General features: G+C 42.0%; 1 protein-coding gene across 2 annotated transcripts in view; it reads right to left on the reverse strand.

Annotated features, from left to right (window-relative positions):
* BRF1 (BRF1 RNA polymerase III transcription initiation factor subunit) overlaps positions 1 to 19695 on the reverse strand; it is a 171410-nt gene that overhangs the window by 137345 nt on the left and 14370 nt on the right. The window lies entirely within an intron of this gene.

Genomic DNA, 19695 nt, shown 5'->3' on the forward strand with positions numbered 1-19695 from the left:
ATGGAGAGCAGAAGCAATCGAGCGACTGCAGCTGAGCAATTACCTCTCCGCTGCACTGCAGTGACTATTAGCTAGAGTCATACATACTAAGAATGTTTAAAAAAAAAAGTTTAATCCAACTTCCCTGCTATAAAAGCCAGCCCAGCCCTTCCCTTTTCCTGCCAAAAGGCTCCTGTGCATCTCTGTAAGCCTTCCCTACCTTCCTTGTCCACCTTTTAATACTTATCTTTTATTACATGCCTGAGAATTTGCTTGTCCTCAGACACATGCAGAACAATTTTCCTCCCCTAGAGTTCAGCTCCGCTCTTCTGCATGCCAGTTGTTCTGTCAAAATACAACCGGCAGTGGTAAATTATTTCCACTCCCCATCACCCAACTGTGCAGGCAGAAAAAGCCTTACTGACAGAGACTAATACCGCTTTGCTCTCAACCTGTACTTGGCCTTAAGGTTACTGCTGCTGCTTCAGGAAAAGACTGGAAAAGGCCTGCATGCCTCATGCTACTCCTAGCATCTCGTTTGGGGTTGCCTTTTTTCTTTCTTTTTTAAAATTTATTTCTTTGCTTTCTCCGATTCTACGTGCAAACGTAACAAAAGGCACTCTCTCCCCATCCAGACCATAACCAGGTGGCAAACATGTATGATGCAGTAATCTCAAAAGTAAAAACTTCATAAATATCAACTAATTGGCAAATTCCTTAAACCACCTCAAAAAGGAAAATGTGGAGAGAAAGCATTAAGGGAAAAAGGATGCAGAGTAAAGTAGTTGGGGGGGTGGAAAAAAAGAGGCAGTTATTAACGATATCAAAGGGATAAGAGATAAAACATGATCTAAAAACGGAAGCAGAAAGAGAAGTGAAATTGAGCTGGAAAAGGCACAGAGCCATAACAAAAACAAGAAAGACTGTATTAGGTTAATACTTATTTAAGGTATTTTTATATGAGGCTGACAAGAGCAGTCAAATATTTCATTCCTTTATCTAAAAGGGATAAGAAACCCAGCAGTTAGGTAAAAGAGCATCAATCTTTATTCAGGCTGCAGCTAAAGAATGAAATTCTGCCCTCAGTTTGTCCCTGGCAGCTGAGTCCATCAGCTACAGATAACGAGGAGTATGAATGTGAGGGGGCTGCTCTTCTTTACTACTACAAAAGGCCTATTTAGATCAGAGCTATCAGTGCCTGATAATTTTATCTGTGCACAGCCCATACATGATGGAAGAAGTTAGGGACAGAGCTTCAGCCTCAACTTCTGCATTTCCTTCCTTTTAAAACTAAAAATAAGTGAAGGCTGCCACAAATCTCAGCTAAACAATGAAATAGATCGGTGATGCTATTTATCAAACCGGTCTCTTGTGCTATCTGCTTTGGCTTGGAGTTGAGAGGAGATTTATGGCCAACGAGAGAAGGCACATATTTCAGACACAGTCCTACGTTTCTTTAAACAATAACATTTATGTAAGTCAGATGTACAGACTGTTCCAGTAAAGGGTTAGAACTACAATGCCATCTATGTATTTCTACAGAGCCAACACGTCCCTCTTGGAAAATATTTGGCATATTTGAGCAGTATCCCTCTTTACGTATGTAATCTCTTCCATTTATAAGGACCTATGCAGTACATACAATATACCACTAGCAGCTTTTCCAGGTGGACGGAATTATCCCCAGACTTTGCTTTCCTCAGAAACCCCAATCACCCTCAAATTAAAGAGGGAGAACGTGGCGGTGGGGGGACGACGACAATGACGACTGTGAAAAACCCAGGGATTGAACTTCCAGCCTTCATCACATTACTGAACATGATTTGTTAAAAGAGGAGCAGAAGATCACTAGATTTCTGGAAGATAATGGAAGTTTAAGCCATAAATAGAAATGAACATGAGCTCATGACTAAGAACTAACAACATGAACTTAAAGGAAAATGTAAGCACCATATTAACAAGAACTTACCACACAACTCATCGGACCTCATAACAGTTTCCCAAGGGAACTGGTGGAAAGCCCCGCTGCTTGGAACATATGAAGCCAGGAAGAGCAAGACACAAGAAAAACGCACACTATGGAGCGATCCCGTGGAAGAAAAATAGGCTGTGCTGATTTCCTAGGTTGAAGTTCTCATGCTTTTGCAAAATCGTAAAGCTTAAGAGAGAAGGGCAACTTTCTATGACAGAATCATTGCGTGCTCTGAATGTACAGAAGATGAGGAAATGTCCTCTCCCCACATTCCCAAAACTGCCATCTCTGCTGGCTCGGTACGGCAGCATTTCAGCCCGTTTGCAGTTTGGTAGCACATCAACACAGACCCAATGGCAATCTGAAAAAAATAACACAGCCTGTAGAGCAAAGATCCACCTACTCCACTTCCCACCTCTTTATGAAAAGCTTTTCCATAGTCACCACTCCATTCTAGTTTTCTTAAATTAAATATTGTTTTAATGACACTGAGAAAAACAACCAACAGCAATAAAAACATCACCACTCAAATTACGTGGAATTTCTTCCACAATCAAATCTTGAGATACCAACTTCCTTGGCTCTTCTAGATGATCCACTCAGCTTCTGGGTACCGGTCCTTAGTAGCTAAAGAAAATTTCAGGTAAGCACAACTACATTCTCCTCTTCGTGTACTAAACCTCAAAGATAACTGCAACACAGTTTTCTGTGCAGTATGACTCCAAGACAGGATGTGAGATTACCCATTAAACATACATATCCAAGACTAGATGCATTATTAATTCATTTCCCCCTAGGTAATACGGCATGGTGAAAAATAGCTACCAGAGAACATACTGACTAAAGACTTAAACAGAAATCAGTGGATTTATGTGATGATTGCTATGCAGCAACCTAACGGACCTCATTAAAGGAGACATGGATTCTTCTCCCCTGACACCGCCACTGCTCCTACAGGGTAGGCACTGATGGCACAAGGAGGAATATTGATTGTAACCTATCTCAGAAATAGTTCTTGTACCAGTTGTGAGAACGATCCGTCTCAATAATGGCCAAGCCTAAAACAGACAGGTCTTAACGTTTTAACATTTTTCTCATTAGTGACAGTGTTTGGATTTTTTTTTTCTTAATAAGCTGGCTATAAAACACTACCTGCCTCAGAATTTCAATTTGGTAGGTGCTGTAAACACCAAAATTAATTTTTACTTTTCTCCTCTTTGACTTTGTGGAACTACAATCAAGGAAGCTGCCCTAAGGAATCACTTAACATCAGCATCATTTTAAACCTAAAAAAATAAATAAATATTGCTTTGGTAGAGTCCACAGAGTAAGTTCTACTTACTAACCTCTTAAGATCCACAAGAAAAAACAAACACTTAATCAACTGCCTGCCTCGGATCTGTTAACGCTATGAGTGGCCTCCTCTCTGAAGGCCTCAGAGGTTGTACCGCTGTATCGACCAACACCAAGGACCCCGCTTCCCCCTGCAAAACTGTTACAATCTGGCCCTTTCTCCTTCCTACCTTCTGTATTTTACTCTAGAGCAGTAAGAAAAGCAGACAGGCAGATGAAATTTAGCCTAGCTTTGCGCACGATGACCCGATGTCCATATGATCATGGGCCTGGCTGGCAAAGTAGCTGCAGGACGCGCAGAAGTTAGCATTTCCGTACGATCAAACACTGCCCTGTTACTTTATCACACAACAAGAAGTATAGGCTCCACTTTGTTTAAGCCAGATTTAATTATCATAAGCTTCAGCACTCAAGTTCCTCCTGAAAGCCACGCTCATATAGAGGGGGAGCTGACCTTGGCACAGCCACACGTTTCTGAGGCCTCCAAATCCATCACGGGTTCAGTTTCTTGTAACTGTGCCTATTATCCTTTGGAAATCAGAACACTCCAAAACTTCAGCACAGCATTTTGTTTTAAGTGGCTGCTATTATGTTGTCTCCTTTTTACGTCTTCCTTCCCACGGACTAAATCAGGAACGGGTATCTGACAAAGATCCCTCGCAGCTTGACACTGAGTGACTGCACCTGGAGGAGAAAGCAGGCGGCTCTCCGCACCGCACCACGAAGGCAGGTCCTCTCTTCTGCTGTGTGACAAGACGCTCCACGGGTACTCTCCGAAGAACTTGATTTTTGTTTCCATGTCACCACTTAGACTCCCTTGTACCCTGAAGTTTTCTTAGGGTAGTATTTAGTATTTAACATTCAGCGTCACTGTAAGCTCATGACTTGACTTTCCTAGCACGACAAGCCAGTGTTTCGCAGAAACCCCAAGCAACCTCAGAGCTTTAGCCCTCTACAACAAAGATCTTGATTAAAAAACAAACAAAAAACCACAACCTTCTTAAAAAAAGGAACTACCCACACATACAGTAGGAAAAGTGTTTAACCAATGACAAAAAGAACACGCAAGCATCCCTGAAATCCGTCAGAAAGAACATTATTTCTATTCCCAGTTCTGCACGACCAGAAATAGTCTCCTTAAGCGTATTTTGCACCCTATCTTCCATCAGTGTACGGCAGGTTCGCTGTGGACTGAGAAAGGAGACAGAAGTACGTTTATGACCCACAGGATGCCGAACAACTTTATTTTGACCAAAGCCACGGATACCCACTTGCTCTCAAGAAAGGAGCTGGCAGCAAGCAAGAGTTAACTTTTAGTATAGGGCCAGCTGGAACAACACAGACCACTCAGACAACAAACGTCACCTCACAAGCACCCTGGATTTGTTCCAAAAATCACTTGAAAAGTGGTATTCTTCCTTGACACGCTCAAGGACTGATTCAGCTTGCACCAGAAGCAGTATTTTTTTCTAGCGCATGGTAGGAACGGTAGTTTCTAAATCTATTTAGAGATGATTTTGAATAGTCTCAGGATCCATATTTTCCCACCATATCATTAGGAAAGCTGGCAAGTTATTTTCCCGGTATTTAAACTTTAGAACAGAGATTACACGCAGCTAAAAAATATCAGACTACTTCATCACCTCCCACCCCCCAAAAGAAAGAAGCCTTTAGGTATAGAAATACATTTTCTGAGATGGAAAGCGATTGCACTTGCAAAGCTATTCACCCACATTAGTGCTGCTTATGAAATCACTTAGAAGATTTCAGTTGACATTGAATAATTTTATTTCTAGCTATTTCCCTGAGCTCGCGGAGCTTTCATGGCCACAGAAGTAAGCAAACACAACACCTGCTTGGATTTCGGCAAGCTGCACGGGGCTCAGAATAACAAGGCAACCCATCTGAAATCTTCTTCATTTACAGATGCTGATTTGCTGATGATAGCTGTGCTCACCTTTGGAAATAAGGATGAATTTGGATTAGCAATTGCTGACAACTCACGTCACATTTAAAATGGAGGCTGTTAGTTAGAGAGGGGTGAATGATAAACTAAGGGCTATTACTGATTTTTCACACAAAGCCAGTTTCCTCCATTTCACTCCATGGCAGACCTAGGGGTAGAAACAGGAGAAGTATCGTATAAAAACCTCAGCCTGAAGACTAGGTGCAACTGGTGCAGCCTCATCTGTACTGTTAATCGTTTCTATTTGATAAGAGCATTTTCCTAATCTGTCAGCAATTAGAAATTTTTTTTAACTTTTATTTTTTTAAATAAGAAATCAGGTAAGTGCGAGAGGATGAATTTACCCAAGATAGTTGAAACAGGAAATCCCCCAGCCCCCTTCCATCCTCCCCTCAAAACACACCTCACACCAGCTCCTACCTCTCCTCACATTTTGTGCTAAGTCACTAACTCAGAAAAAAAAAAAAGTGGACAGTTTCCTAAAGGCATCAGCCTGAGCAAGGAAAGGAAGTGAGACACATGCAAGAAGTACAGCAGCTAGCATTGAGAGCAGTTCTACAACATGCAGCTCCTCGGATTTATCTAAGACGCTGCCCAGAGTCTGGAAGCAGAAGTTTACAGCTGTCTGCACTGCCTCATAACGTGCAGTATACATATTCTGTGAGCAGACAATCTCCTAACCTGATTTAGAAAGCATCTTTTCCCTCGTAAAAGTATTTCCATAGATCTGTGCTTGCATGTGCACGCACGTGTTCGAAGGAACTAGAAATGCCCTTCTGCACTGGTGGCTCTGTAACACCCTGAACGTAACAAGACAACTTCCAATGGTTAGCACCAGCGCTATGCCCCACGAGACTCTGCAGTGTTTACGTCTCCCTTTTAGACAAGGCAACGTGATGCTTCCCAAAAGGCCAGAGCACCAAAGATGGCTGTGTCTTATACATCAGTTCTCTGTGTCTTATACATCAGTTCTGAAAGGACAGGGAAGAGGTGACCTTCAGGTTTAGCACGTTCTGTATGACCACCAAAGTAGCTCAGTACGACCTCAGACCAGACCTACTGCTTGGTTTCTGGAGAGCTATTCCATATTCTGGAAAGCTACCCGTTCTCAGAAATTCATCCTAAATGGGCTACTGAACCCTGCACAGCTCCCTTTGGAGCAATACTAAGTTCATGATTCCCACCATAAAAATGGCATGGAACATTTTCCCTGAATAATGACTTATGGAAGTCAAACAGTACAGATAAGGTACAGACGTAAATATTCGTATGCATTCTCTCTAGTGTGTGACAACCATACACAAGAACCCGTGTCTAATCCCGGTACCAGAACCCAGCTCTGTGTATACCCCTGAAATCTGGAACTAAGATCCTAAACTGCTTCCTCAACATTACACATCTCATAATATACTGCCCAAAAGTACTAATGATCAACTGTGTAGTTTCCGAGTACATGAAGGAAAAAATATACTGCCTAACGCTAAAAATCCAAACTCTAATTGATTTTGTTAAAGAAAAATTACAGGCTCATCAGCATATTTCTCAGGGAAGCACAGAGTTGAACGTAATTAGCCACTTGCTTAGTTGCATTCAGTGCTAATGACCTTTCTTTGAAGAAAGATCCACGTTTGTTTGATTTTGCTATTGCTCAAACTTAAGAGAAGCCTCTTTCAGTTGAAGCAGGAGTAATCTGACCTGACTTTAGAACAGCTAAGCAATCAATTACCTTTTCACTTAATTTATGCTGTGTTTGTTTGGGACAGCTTTGTTTTAACAGTATAAAGGCTTTAAATCTAGGTGATTAAAGCCAGACTTCTAGATACATATTTGGGAGCCCAAAGAACAATGCCAAGCAAACACAGCTCCTGCTGACATCCAGAGGAGGTCTAAAGAGCACAGCTCAAAAACAGGTTTAAGCATGCTGAACCTAACTTCTTACCTACGCTGCAGCTTGGGTTCAAGAAGATACGTACTTTTTCTCTGCTTTATAAATTATCATTTGCTTGTAATTTCTATCAGAAACTAATCAATGAGTAGTAAAAAAAAATAAAAAATTAATGTGTGAAGCAATACAATTCATTTTTGAAGTGTTACATTCTCAGGGTAGGAAGTCACAACTAAAGTGATAGCCACGCTAATGCCTTCAGGAGAGATATCCTTTGACAACCTTTTCCCTCCCACAATTACTTAACCCTCCTTCATTTTACCTACATATTTGACAGTACTTAGGTTTAGTCTACATGGCCTAGTATTTAATTGTCCGTATTGTCCAAATTATTCAATTACTTGAGTACAAAACGACACTACAAATCTTCACTCAAAGGAACAGTTTGCAACTTTTTTTCCCATTTCACAGTTCATCCACGAATAGGCACTTCCACAAAACCTTTGGAGAAAAAGAAAATTTCTTTACAACGTTAACTAGTATACGACTTTAGAAAAAATGACTATTTTGGATGTATGAAGTTGTTTGGTTTTTTCCTAGAAAAAAGAAGGGGAACATGACATGTATTGAACATATTAAAAAAAGTCACATAGCCTGATTTTTTTTTTGTAAGGAGCCTCCTCCCATAACAGGCTGGAGTTCTTGTCTTTCAAAAACTGAAGATTAAATTAAATGCTATTCAGGAAACCAGTTATTTTCAGCTTATGAAGAGACATCGCTCTTCATTCTTCAACCTTTGATAAAACATGCAGTACTTGCATGTTATCCTCCCTCATTACCTAATGAGAAACTTCATAAGCTCATCACCCAAGTAGAAATCACCTAGGCTACAGCCCAGATACGGTCCCACACACCCAGCACGCAACCTCTTGCATTATCCCACACACATTATCCCTTTTTTACAGCAGAAATGGTCCTAAACAACAACGTGGGAAGTTTCACACTGAGCAGCCAGAAGAGCAAAACCAAAATTCTCAGGAAGAGCTCTAATTTAAAGACATGATTAAAGAAAAAAACTTTCTTGCCACTCCTCCCATGAAATTACAGTTGAATAATTACGACAACGGCATTTTCTTTTAGAATTTGAGCTTTATTAACAAGCGCTTTTATCAGTGTGTAACAGCACCACCTGGCGACCTTAGTGAGCACCTTAAGAAAATTGTATGGCAAAGTTAAGGTACAGTAATCAGCATAGAAAAAACATTTTAGTTCTGGTTCTGTATAATTTGGATTCTTTTCAATTAGAAATACATGCACTTTTTATCAGTAAATAGTAACATTTTATGATTCTGCTAAAGAAAGAGCTAAACTCGGCTCTAACACCTGACTTCTGCTGGTAAAAGGGGAAAAGCTCTTGACACGGTAACAGCCAATTTAGTAAAATTCTGGAATTCATTCAAATGTTAGAGTATAACAGGTTAATGAACTGTTTATTTAATGGTTTGGTTTATAGTTCATACAGATGAAAGGCCACCTCAGAATTAGAAACAGCCACGCCTAAGTTATTAAAATCACTTGAAAAATCAAACTGAATGTCATGTATGCTATATATTCTAATTGATTAATATATAAACAGAATTAGCATTTTGGTCCTAACGCATTAAGAATTTTACTTTACTGCTGTTCCAGTGAAGTATCTCAGAACAGCTAATACATGTTGCTGAAAAAATCCTTAGGGATCGTGAAATGAAAAAGTACTCCCTGAAGACGTAGCGAGCGACAAGAACTCTATTAGAGAGAAGCATTTCTTCTTCTTCATTCCTTTTTAAGTTGCGACTAAATTAGCACAGCCTGCACACTCCAGGGTGTGTGCTGGGAGGATGGAGGGGGGGAAGCGGAAGATATAAAGGCCTGAGGCACTTCAAGCAGAGAGCATCCATCTGCCAGCAGCAGTCAATGAACAGAACATTTCTAAAAGCTTCCCACTCATATTAAGTCAAGCCAAAAGAACAGAAAACACCTTCCTTCACTCTGACTGTGCAGGATTGAACGTAACAGGACGGTGAGTTATAAATACATGTAAAAAAAATAAAGGAGAACAATGCGGTCCTGCGTTCAGCTTCCCCTGCTGCAAAGCTGGTTTAAGAGGCTCATCTCTACAGCATCCGTTCCCTCATCTACTCTGTGGCAGCATGCAGAGAAGTGAAACAAAGTGAAGCAGGAGAAAAAAAGAGTTGGTTTATTGTTTTTTTGGTTTTGGCTGGTTGGTTGTTTTTGTTGTTTTGTTATTTTTTTTTTCCTGTTTTTCTTGTGAAACCCAGATATTTTCACTGAAAGGCAGGGAACAAACCGGCTTTACTGCTAGACGTGTACCACAGAGTCAGCCTCCACAGCTGTAACTATAAAACGAAGGCTTCCGATGGCAATACCACTTGAAGAAGTTCCCAACCTTTTACACAAAACCTCATTGCCACCCGTGCACCACAGCACGTCAGCTCCCAGGCTGACAGAACTACCCATAGGAGCACAGCAAATGACAGAGATCATTCAGGTTAAAAATAACTTGCATGCGTGCACAGAGTTGTTCTGGTTGGGAAAGGTTTTTTTTTTTTTAAACTCCTAAGGGGATTTTGTTGTTGCTTTGTTTTTCTAGGTGGGTGTTGGATGTTCATCAGTCTGCCACTGTGTTGGACATGGGACCCTCACACAGAACACATTTCATACCTGGTACAGAACCCTGTAGTTTCTACTCACTTGTAACTAATAGCAGCTACCTTTACATTTGGGTCTTTCGCCCATGTACTAACACCTGGCTGAGGAAGGCTGGTGCAGCAATACAGTGCGCAGGAGTCAAAGCCTTTCCCTGAGCTACCTTTGAACAGCACATACGATGGCAGGCCTCATCTATCCGGGAGAGGATGTTGCAGAACCAGGAGGGCAACGAGGACGATCAAAGCTACAGATCAGCTTCTGCACGAGGAACGAGACAAGAATGAGACGAGACAAGTGGAGAAGCACCATCACACACGCTGCTCTGATACTGCTCCCTCAGCCACCGCGGGATGCGTGACAGACGCTGTGCCAGCTGTGCCCAGAGGTGTTATTACATCCCTACGACAGGGATGCACGCAGTGTGCCTGCACGGCCTGTGGCAGGCAGGTCGGAGCTGTCACAGCCTGGATCCCGATCCCACACTGACTGACACCCGCCGGTTCCAACGCCGCAGCCGCTACGTGCTTACACCAACACCATCCGCCACGATGCAGTCAACGCAGCTCGGGATCACAGCTTATTTGCCTCCAGCTGCAAAAAGCAGGTGACAACGAGCACAAACAAGTCTGCAAGAACTTAAGCAAGTAAATCTTCCTTTTAAAAGCAGTGTACACAAACACTGAGTTTACTCTGGCATTTGTTAATCCCATAGCATATGGGTCCGGAAGGTCAAGGCTGGGGCCATTACTTAGGAAAAGCCGTCTTCCAAGAAAGCTGCAACAGCTCCATCAGCAAGTCACGCTTGCAGATCCTCAGGCTGAGATAACGCTTCCCTGCGCTGCTTCAGCATGTGAAGTAAGGAACTAGGTGCTATCAGGGAACAGCATTAAGAAGAAACAAAAGAATTCTCCCACTCTGGGTTATATTATGGTATAGCCGTAGTGCCTATAAATGACACAAACACTTCAAAAATCACATTTAAGCATTTAAAAACAGTCCTATGCTGTATAAGTGATGTACATTTTCACGATAAAAAAAGAGAGCGGCAGCTACACAGAACTGAAATCAAAGCTACGTTACTCGAGTGCATTTTAAACTTGTCTAACAACCTTCCACAGCTAAAATGGTTTAATTCAGAAGCTGGTTAAAAGAGGCAGCACGGAAATTCATAGACATTACTAGAGGGGTGGGGAGAAAGGGGAGAGAGGCAGTTACCTATTCTCTGTCACAGCGTGCAAGTAGGAAGCTAGACCTATTAATATCCAAGTTCACCTCCTTATGAACGGTACTATAAAAAGTGAATGCTTCAAAAAACATTAGCCCGCTAGATAAACTGTCTTTACTTAAAGGATTGCTCTCTGGAGAAATGACAGGTTCCAATTATCTACACAAGGCTGTAGGGAGATAAATCTGTCAGTGAATCCCACAAACGTGCTAGGTATTGTCCTACTCTATGTCACATAGACATTGTCAAAATTAACAGGGAAAATTCTTAAGATACTTGCGTATTAAGGTTTTGGTGTCTTGTAAGAAATTTCACAAGTGCGCTGAATTTTAGGAAGCATTTCTTCTTTTGTTTGACAAAAAGAAGCAGAGATCTGTGCTTCCCTGGCACAACAGTTTTCTTGCCCACAGCCAACTAATAAACTCAGACAGACCAGAGACAGGAGAGGAGACAGAGCACAAGAATCATGAAAGATGCCTTTAACTCCAGTCAGAGTCAGGCCAACTCAAAGCAACCGAACACCAAGGGGCTTTTTGGTTTCAGTTAAGACAACAGAAGGCATCTGTTAACTCCTTTAAGGCTATTTTTTTCTTCCTAATTTCAAGAACAATCTTGAAAATTAAGAGAAAGTAACAACAGAGATTGTCCTGAATCTACATACAGATGAAACGAACACCTCCAACTGATTTTGGAAGTCCCTTTTCTAATTTTTCCTTTTTCTGGCTAAGCGAACACAATAATAGAGTAAGGAAGACAAGTAAAGCCTGAGGCATGTATTCCAACTGGCCAGGATGCTGTGCTGCAAGTTTTAAGCTGTCCGTCATCCTCATGGCAAAATCCAACCATTACAGTACTTCCAGCAGATCCTCTACTGTTTACTTGAAGAATCACAGCCCCTCTTCCCTGGAAACCCTGTGAGGACAAAGTCAGCAGGACAAATCCGTATTTTTTGGAATAACTTATCACTAGCTACAAAGTGGTTTTCTGCGTGTTTTGTTTGGTTTGTCCTTTTTTAAAAATAATATTTCTCAATTAGCATTTCTTCAAGTCTTTGCTGATCAGTGAAGTTCCCTGCAAACCCAGAAAGCTGAAGCTCTGAGAAAGGTGTGTAAGCTATTGAGACACCCTGAAGGTCAGCCAGCAGGGCCCTCCAGCATCTGAGCTGTGGGCTGTACTTTTGGGACTTACCAGAGCCTGCATCAAGGCAGAAGACCAGGAAAGCCAGTACCTACTGAGACTCAAGCAAACCTTAGAAGCACAGAGGTCTGACACACTGGAAGACAAACACAGCAGCCCCATAACAGAAAAGTTCTCTGTTGGAAAGTTATGCGATAAGTAACAGTGATCACAAACGAGAAAGGACAAACAGGTTGGGAAGAAAAACACTCCTTTTAAAATTCTTCCATGAAGTTGTTATGGTACCAAAGATTTAACATCCCAAGTCAAAACTTTTCTGCTTTCCCATCTCTGTAGCATGTTCTGACCAAAGAGCGAGAGCAAAGGTCAAGAGACACTTGTGCAAGAAACAAATATGTGAGTGTTATGTCTAAGACCCATCCATGTTAGCAGAGAGGATAAATCTACAAGACAGAAAGAGGGAAAGCTGTGAGTGACCTCAAAGGGAGGAAGCTTGAGCTTGTTAACATGCAAGAAGCAGGACAGTAGGATGTGATTCAGTAGTTCAGTTTTGGCCATGTTAAGTCTGTGTCGAGATGATCCCCAAACACAGACACCAAAGCGTAGGATTCATCACCCTTATCCTCAGAGATGAGGATCTGAGCTTAGTCAACCCAGACTTCCTTTCAGTGAGCGAAGAGGCACTTCAAAGAGTGAGTCATGTATGACTTCCTTTCAGGTCACTCCTTAATCACACCCTGAATCTGTCCACCTCTGCGTAGAGACCCTGAATGGAGTTCAGGGCAAGGAGCTCACACAGACACCCAAGATTTGCCAGATGAATCCCACCCTACCACAAACTGGATGGACGGGGTATGAAGTAATGGAAGAGGCATTCAGGAATGAAGATGTTTTCCAGACTAAAGAGTTGCACTTAGTAAGAACAAAAAAAAGAGAAAAGATTATCCCAAATGAAAAGGGAAATAGGCTCTTACATCCTCCCCAAGGAGACATGGCAAAAGCTAACACACCAAATGGAAAGATGAAGAAAATGAATCGAGTAAGTTCTTAATGACAAAGGACTAATAAAGGGGCAAGGCAGTAGATCAGTCAAAGACAGTAAGACCAAAGGAATGGTCTAGCCAGAAGAATAAGTCTTTCAAAGCCTTAGCAAATAAAGAAGTTAAGAAGGATACATGACAAACCCAGACAAGGACAGCTTTAAGCAATGGTTAGTTGAAGATGCAACAAAAGAAAACACAAGGGGGGTACTAATTGAAGGTGGAAGGATTGAGACTAGCTGGTATCACAACAGAAATGAAAGCAAGAAGGACAACTAAGTGTAAGGCAGAGAGATTAGACTCAAAGTTTCATTACCAAAATCAAGGCCAGATACATTCGTAGCTGATAGACAAGGAAGAGCCAAAGAAAAGATCGCACCCAGCAAAGAAAACAACCAGAAAGAATTCAAAGACTATGCACAACTGCAAAACTACTAATTTGCTGGGAATCGCAGATACATGGCTGGACAGCTTGCGTGACTGGAATCATAAGGTGGATGGTTACAGGCTCTATGGGAAGGACAGACAGGGAAGGTGAAAGGAGACTCATTTTATGCAAAGGAACAGCCTGAATGATGGCATCAGAAAGGCTGGAAGAGACCTCCAAGATCCTCTGGTCTAACCATCACTCTACTACCACCATCACCCACTAAACCATGTCCCTAAGCACCAGGTCCAACCTTTCCTTGAACACCCCCAGGGACGGAGACTCCACCACCTCCCTGGGCAACCCGTCCCAATGCCTGACTGCTCTGAGAAGAAATGTCTCCTTAATTCCAATCTAAACCTCCCTGGGTGCAACTTGAGGCCATTCCCTCTAGTCCTAAATGAATGCATGAAGCTTTGCTGCAAAACAAGTGGACAGGCAGATAACGACATAATGATCCTGGATCAGAAGCAAGGCCAACAATGGAAACAGCGTCACGAGCACTTGCTACAGACCACCTGATCCTGAAGATGAAGCCTCCTTCAGACAACAGGAAGCCATCCCGACTCTCATGGCAAACTGTAAACACCCCAACACCTGCTGGAAGGGAATCACAGTGGGACAAAGCAATCCAGGAGACTTCTGGATTGTATCAGGAGCATGAGTGCCGAGTAAGTCAACCTAGAAACACACTGTGATGAACCTGTGCCTTACTGCATCCTGAGGACAACAACACTGGCAAGGGGCTGGAAAGTATGTCTTATGAGGAGAGGCTGAGGACATATGTTTTGTATAGTTTGGAGAAAAGGAGGCTAAAAGACAACCTCATTGCTCTCTGCAATTTCCTGCGGAGGGGAAGTGGAGGAGGAGACGCAGGTCTCCTCTCCATGGTAACCACAGTCTGAATGCGAGGGAATGGCACAAAGCTGCACCAAGACAGGTTCAGACTGGACATTAGGAAAAGTTTCTTTACCATGAGAGTGGTCAAACACTGGAACAGGTTTCCTAGAGGGATGGCTGATGCCCCATGCCTGTCAGTGTTCAAGAGGCATTTGGACAATGCCCTCGATAATATGCTTTAACTTGTGGTTAGTCCTGAAGTGGTCAGGCAGCTGGACTTGACCTTCACAGGCCCCTTCCAACTGAGCTATTCTAACTTCTGCAATACCTACCATTCTCTAGAAAGGAAGTGGTGGAAAATGTGAACTTTGATGGCAAGCCTGACTACATTAACCCTGAGATGACAAAATTTAAGAACCTTTTGGTGTGAGGATGATGGGTACCTGGATTTCAGAGAGCAGGCTTCAGTTTGTTCAGAGAAGTGGTAAACAGGACACCTTGGAGTACTTCCAAGTAGAGCAAAGGGGGCAGTGGTTGGTCAGTTTTCAAGGACAATTTCTCCAAAGCACAATGCCATTCCGTACTGATGTGTCCTCGGGGCCAACTTGGCTTCATAGCAGCTCATGACTCCCATTGGTCTTCTGCAGCAATGTCATTTTCAGGTCTGACAGATCTCTCTACCAGAGTTTGGAGGAAACTGATTGCTATGCATGACAGACAAGGACTGAGCAAGGGACCACTTAGCAAACTCAACAGGATTGAATGGGATATACCTGAAGATGCTAATGGAGCTGGTAAAAAGTAGTATCTCTAAAATCTTTAAAAGGTTGTAGGAATTGAGGTTCTCTGTTCTTCCAGTTACAGGTGTTTCAGACTTTTCTTCCAGAGGAGGAAGTAGGAAACCACAGGTGAGTCAGGCTCCCCTCAGCCTTAAGATCCTTAAGAGACCTTAAAATGCTGCAAAATACAAGCTGACAAACCTCACGCAGCTCAACAAGGCAAATGCAATTATTTCTTTTTGACAACAAAGAACCAACAGCAACAATACAGGCTGGGGATTGTTTGACTTGGGAGTAGCTTTGCAGAAAAGGATCTAGAGTCCTTATGGACAAAATGATGAATGTGACTCAGCAGCACCCGATTGCAGTGATGAAGGCTAACTCTATGTTAGAAATGCATTATTAAAAGTATAGCCAGTAGGTCAAGATAGTTATCCCCTATTCCATGCTTGTGAGACTGTATTTTGAGTCCTTTGTCTGGTTCAGGACTTCTTTGCCCAAGAAAGGCATTGACATATTGGAGCAAGTCCAGCAAAGAGCTGTTAAGATGACTAGGAGACTGGAGCACATGATGCGAGGCCAAGAGCTGAATTTGTTTGGTCTTCAGAAGAAAAGCTAAGGGGGAGGTCTTACTGGTGTCTTCAGCTACTCAGTGGGAGGTTATAAAGAATCAGATATGCACAGCAAAAGGACAAGAATCACATTAAATATAAGGGAAAAATTTTTCTCAGTGAGGGTGGTCAAGCATTAGAACTGGTTGTCCAGGGAGACTGCATCATATCTATCCTTGGGGATACTCAAAGCTCAGCTGCACTACGCCCCGAGTGGCTTAATGCAACTTCAAAGCCACCACTTTGACTGCAGACCTCCAGAGATCCTTAAATTATTGTATGAGTCTACTCACTTCTGCCCCCTTTTTGTTTCAGTTTTGTTAAATAAAGATGTGTTCTCCAGTTCTCTTCTTTTGATACATCTGTTCCTCATACACATAATATATTGTCTTGGTGTAATTCACACTGGACAGTTCTGGTAGGAAATAGGGCCTTCTACAATCACTTGCAATAAACCAGCTATGAAATCAGGGATGACAACAAATGTTAAAGAATTAAGCAAATAGTTTAAACGGTTTAGAATGCATTAGAAAACATCTTCAGAAATGCCTTCCCATGTAGAATTAAAATACTGTTAGCTACGTTTTGGCATTTAAGAGGACTGAGGGAAAGCACATTCATTTAAAGTAATGATTAAAAACACAGCACAACAGTTCAGAAATTGGATTAAGCTAGATGCAGCTGCAATCCTCAAACTTAGTTTTAACCAAATTTGAATATCTGCAACTGAAGCTTTCAAGTTATAATCACGCCATTGACCTTCCTTCCCCTCTCCCTTTTCTTTTCAGCCACTGAAGACTATTGAAAGTATCAGAGCTCCAAGTCAAGAACAACTCCCTTGTAACTATGGATCTGACATGGATATAGTGAGAGCAGATTGCCTGCAAGGAAGCAAGAATAAACCAGCTATTTAGAGAGATTATGTAATGTAGCACAGAGCTGTAAAATGAGATTTAAAGAGACAGAACTCTCAATTTCAGCCCTGCAAGTGCCCAAAGAAGTTGGGCAATACTGTGGCAATTTGAAGAAGCTCAGACAACAAAGAAAAGTCTTGTCAAAGGGTCCTCACTCTGAGCTAACTCTTCTTTCACTACTCTTCTTTCTCAGAGAAACAGCACTATGTGGTTATTTGGTCAAACCTTTTAAAAACAAAGCTGAAACACCTCTTCGTATCATCTCACGGATGTGCAGGCTTTTATGACAAAAATGAGCTCTACATGAGCAGAGATGAGCCATTCTGTGGGCCCGAGGTTGCAGAACTTGTGGAGCTTAGCACGCTCAATTAGCGCAGTGCAGCAACACTGAAAATCAAACTGTTAATGAACAAACACAACAGGATTAGGTCTTTCTTGTATACATATTTTAAACGAGTGTAAACAAGACTCCGGTTTTTATAACCGCAGCCAATTCCTAACCAAACACCCACAAACATCAGCTGGTTCAGTAAAGAAAGACAGAATATGAACTGCCACGCACCGCCACGTTATAAATAGCGACGAAACATACAGCAAAGGCATGTGTGATAAGGGAGACTAGTGGCGTGTATTCGATGTTCTTACACAAGCCTGGAAACTGTAAAACCTTCAGGGTTTGCCCATGGCTTTCTTGAAAGCATACATGTAAATACCAATGCACAAAATAATGATTTGGCAGAAAAGTCTAAGTTTTTAGCAGTTATTATTGGGAGATTTTACTTTGGCATTTCTTCACTTCAGAATGGAGGAAACGAAAGAAACAAGTTACTACTTTAGATATTCTAATGAAAAACTGTTTTTCATCTAATTCTAAAGGTCCTTTAATTATAACCCTCAAAAGACAGCAGCATCATACATTTAGCCAACCCCAGCTGCTTTACTAGGGATTAAATAAGAGACAGTGAGGCCAAATCACCTCCCTTTCACCTCCCCTGAAAAGACAGACATTACAGACAGGAAGAATTTGGCCCAAACTACATGGGGGAGGGAAGTGCAAGCAGGGGGAGGTCGTTGTTTTTTAAAAAACAAGTTCCTGCTCCGTTGCTGGACTATTCCCCGGATCATGTCAAGCTTGCAGGTTGCTGGCAAGCAGACCAGGCACGCTGCGAGACCTGCCAGCGCTCTCAGACCACACACGCGCGCTCCCAGCTGCTCTCATCCGCCGGGGACGACCTCCAGAGCAAGCAGGGCTCCACTGCCCATCGCTGCTTTGCACAGAGCCTGGTCCTTCCCTTCGGCAGCAGCCTACACAGAGCACCATATAGGAGAACACAGCGTGCATTCGTGCGCTGAAGGCAGCACGCAGCCTGGGCCTAAGTAAGGAGCAGACCTTCTATAAGATACAGGAAGCACGTTTATCAGTCATGCAGCACCAGAATCCTGACAGCAGCTCATTTCAGCAGTCCACGTGCAACTCGGGTAACTCTGAAATGCAAACACGGTTGTACCAGCAAATAAACAGACAATTAGCTTAGCATTTTCTCCCCAACCACACAGAGCAGTGCTCCAGGGACAACTGCCCATTCTTCTTGCAGTCAGCTATCAGAACACTTCAGTTTCATTCAGTGAACCACCTCACTCTTTTTCTTTCAAAAATACAGTAAATTCATTTACCTTGCTATGCTTTAAAGAATAAATACAACGGATATTAATACAATTGCAAAAAAAAGCGATCATGAACACAATGACAGGGTGAGATTTTATAAGTTCATTGCCATAGCTCAATTTGCAGTTAAGAACTATATAAAGCTAAAAATGTGATTAAATGCAGCAGACAACTAGCTCATTACAGAGCAGCAGAAAGAAGGGCCTTTCAAACACCAATTGCTCTACCTGAAATAGCAGCCGCTGTTGTCATGCCTGGGACTGAGCAAGAACACTGCTTAGCTCATTGAAACGAACTTTCTCAGAGACAGATTGGCACCATGACAAATACAGGTTGGCTGCGGAAATCAAAGACCAAATGCCTTTTTTTTTTAATACAAAGGATCACCACAAAAGAAGGAAAACTGTTAAAAGCCTCAGACAGGTATAGCTAAAAAGACAAATTATTTTCCTATTTCAAAACCGTTTGGGAGAGAATTTCATTTCAAACAACAGTAATTTCTTTTCTATGATGCTGTTAGACTTTAGCCAAGATCATTGTATATGATTAGGGGGTCCTGACAAGTCCAGTACACACAAAAGCCATTGGGATGGAAGACGCATTCCCCAGCAAACGTTCTGTCAGGAAAGAAGCCACATCTATATTCCGGAGCAACGCCTAGGCTGTGTTTAATTTCAGTTACCAAAGCAGGTTTTTGAATAAAAAAAGTGTTTTCTCTCCTCAGTTTTTTTAATTTTTTCTACAATTATACTTAAGAAACTGAGCAGTCCCTATGCACAACAAGCCAATTTATTTTTAAAATATCTATGCAAAATTACAGCTATGATTAAAGTAACTTCATCCAATGACAACCTTCACCAGCTGTAGATGGTATTCTGGTGGTTTTATTCCACTAGTACAGTTTATAGAGACGTTTTCAAAACTCCTAAGATAGTAACTTTGGATGTGACACTGAAACCTGCTCACAAAGTGCAAGCTTTACTTTGTCAAACGAGCAGGGTTTGACACTGCTTGGTACAAACAGCCCAATAAAATAATCTGTATATAAATCGGCTGGATAATGCTGAGCAAAGCAATCTGGGTATAATTCAATAGCACAGATCAATCTTACTCTTTCCCTTCGTATGCAGATACAATAACAGATCAATCTTATCCTTTCAATATCAATGCAGATACAGTATCTGAATTG

Source organism: Anser cygnoides, chromosome 5 (genome assembly GCF_040182565.1).
Source record: "Anser cygnoides isolate HZ-2024a breed goose chromosome 5, Taihu_goose_T2T_genome, whole genome shotgun sequence".
NCBI lineage: Eukaryota > Metazoa > Chordata > Aves > Anseriformes > Anatidae > Anser > Anser cygnoides.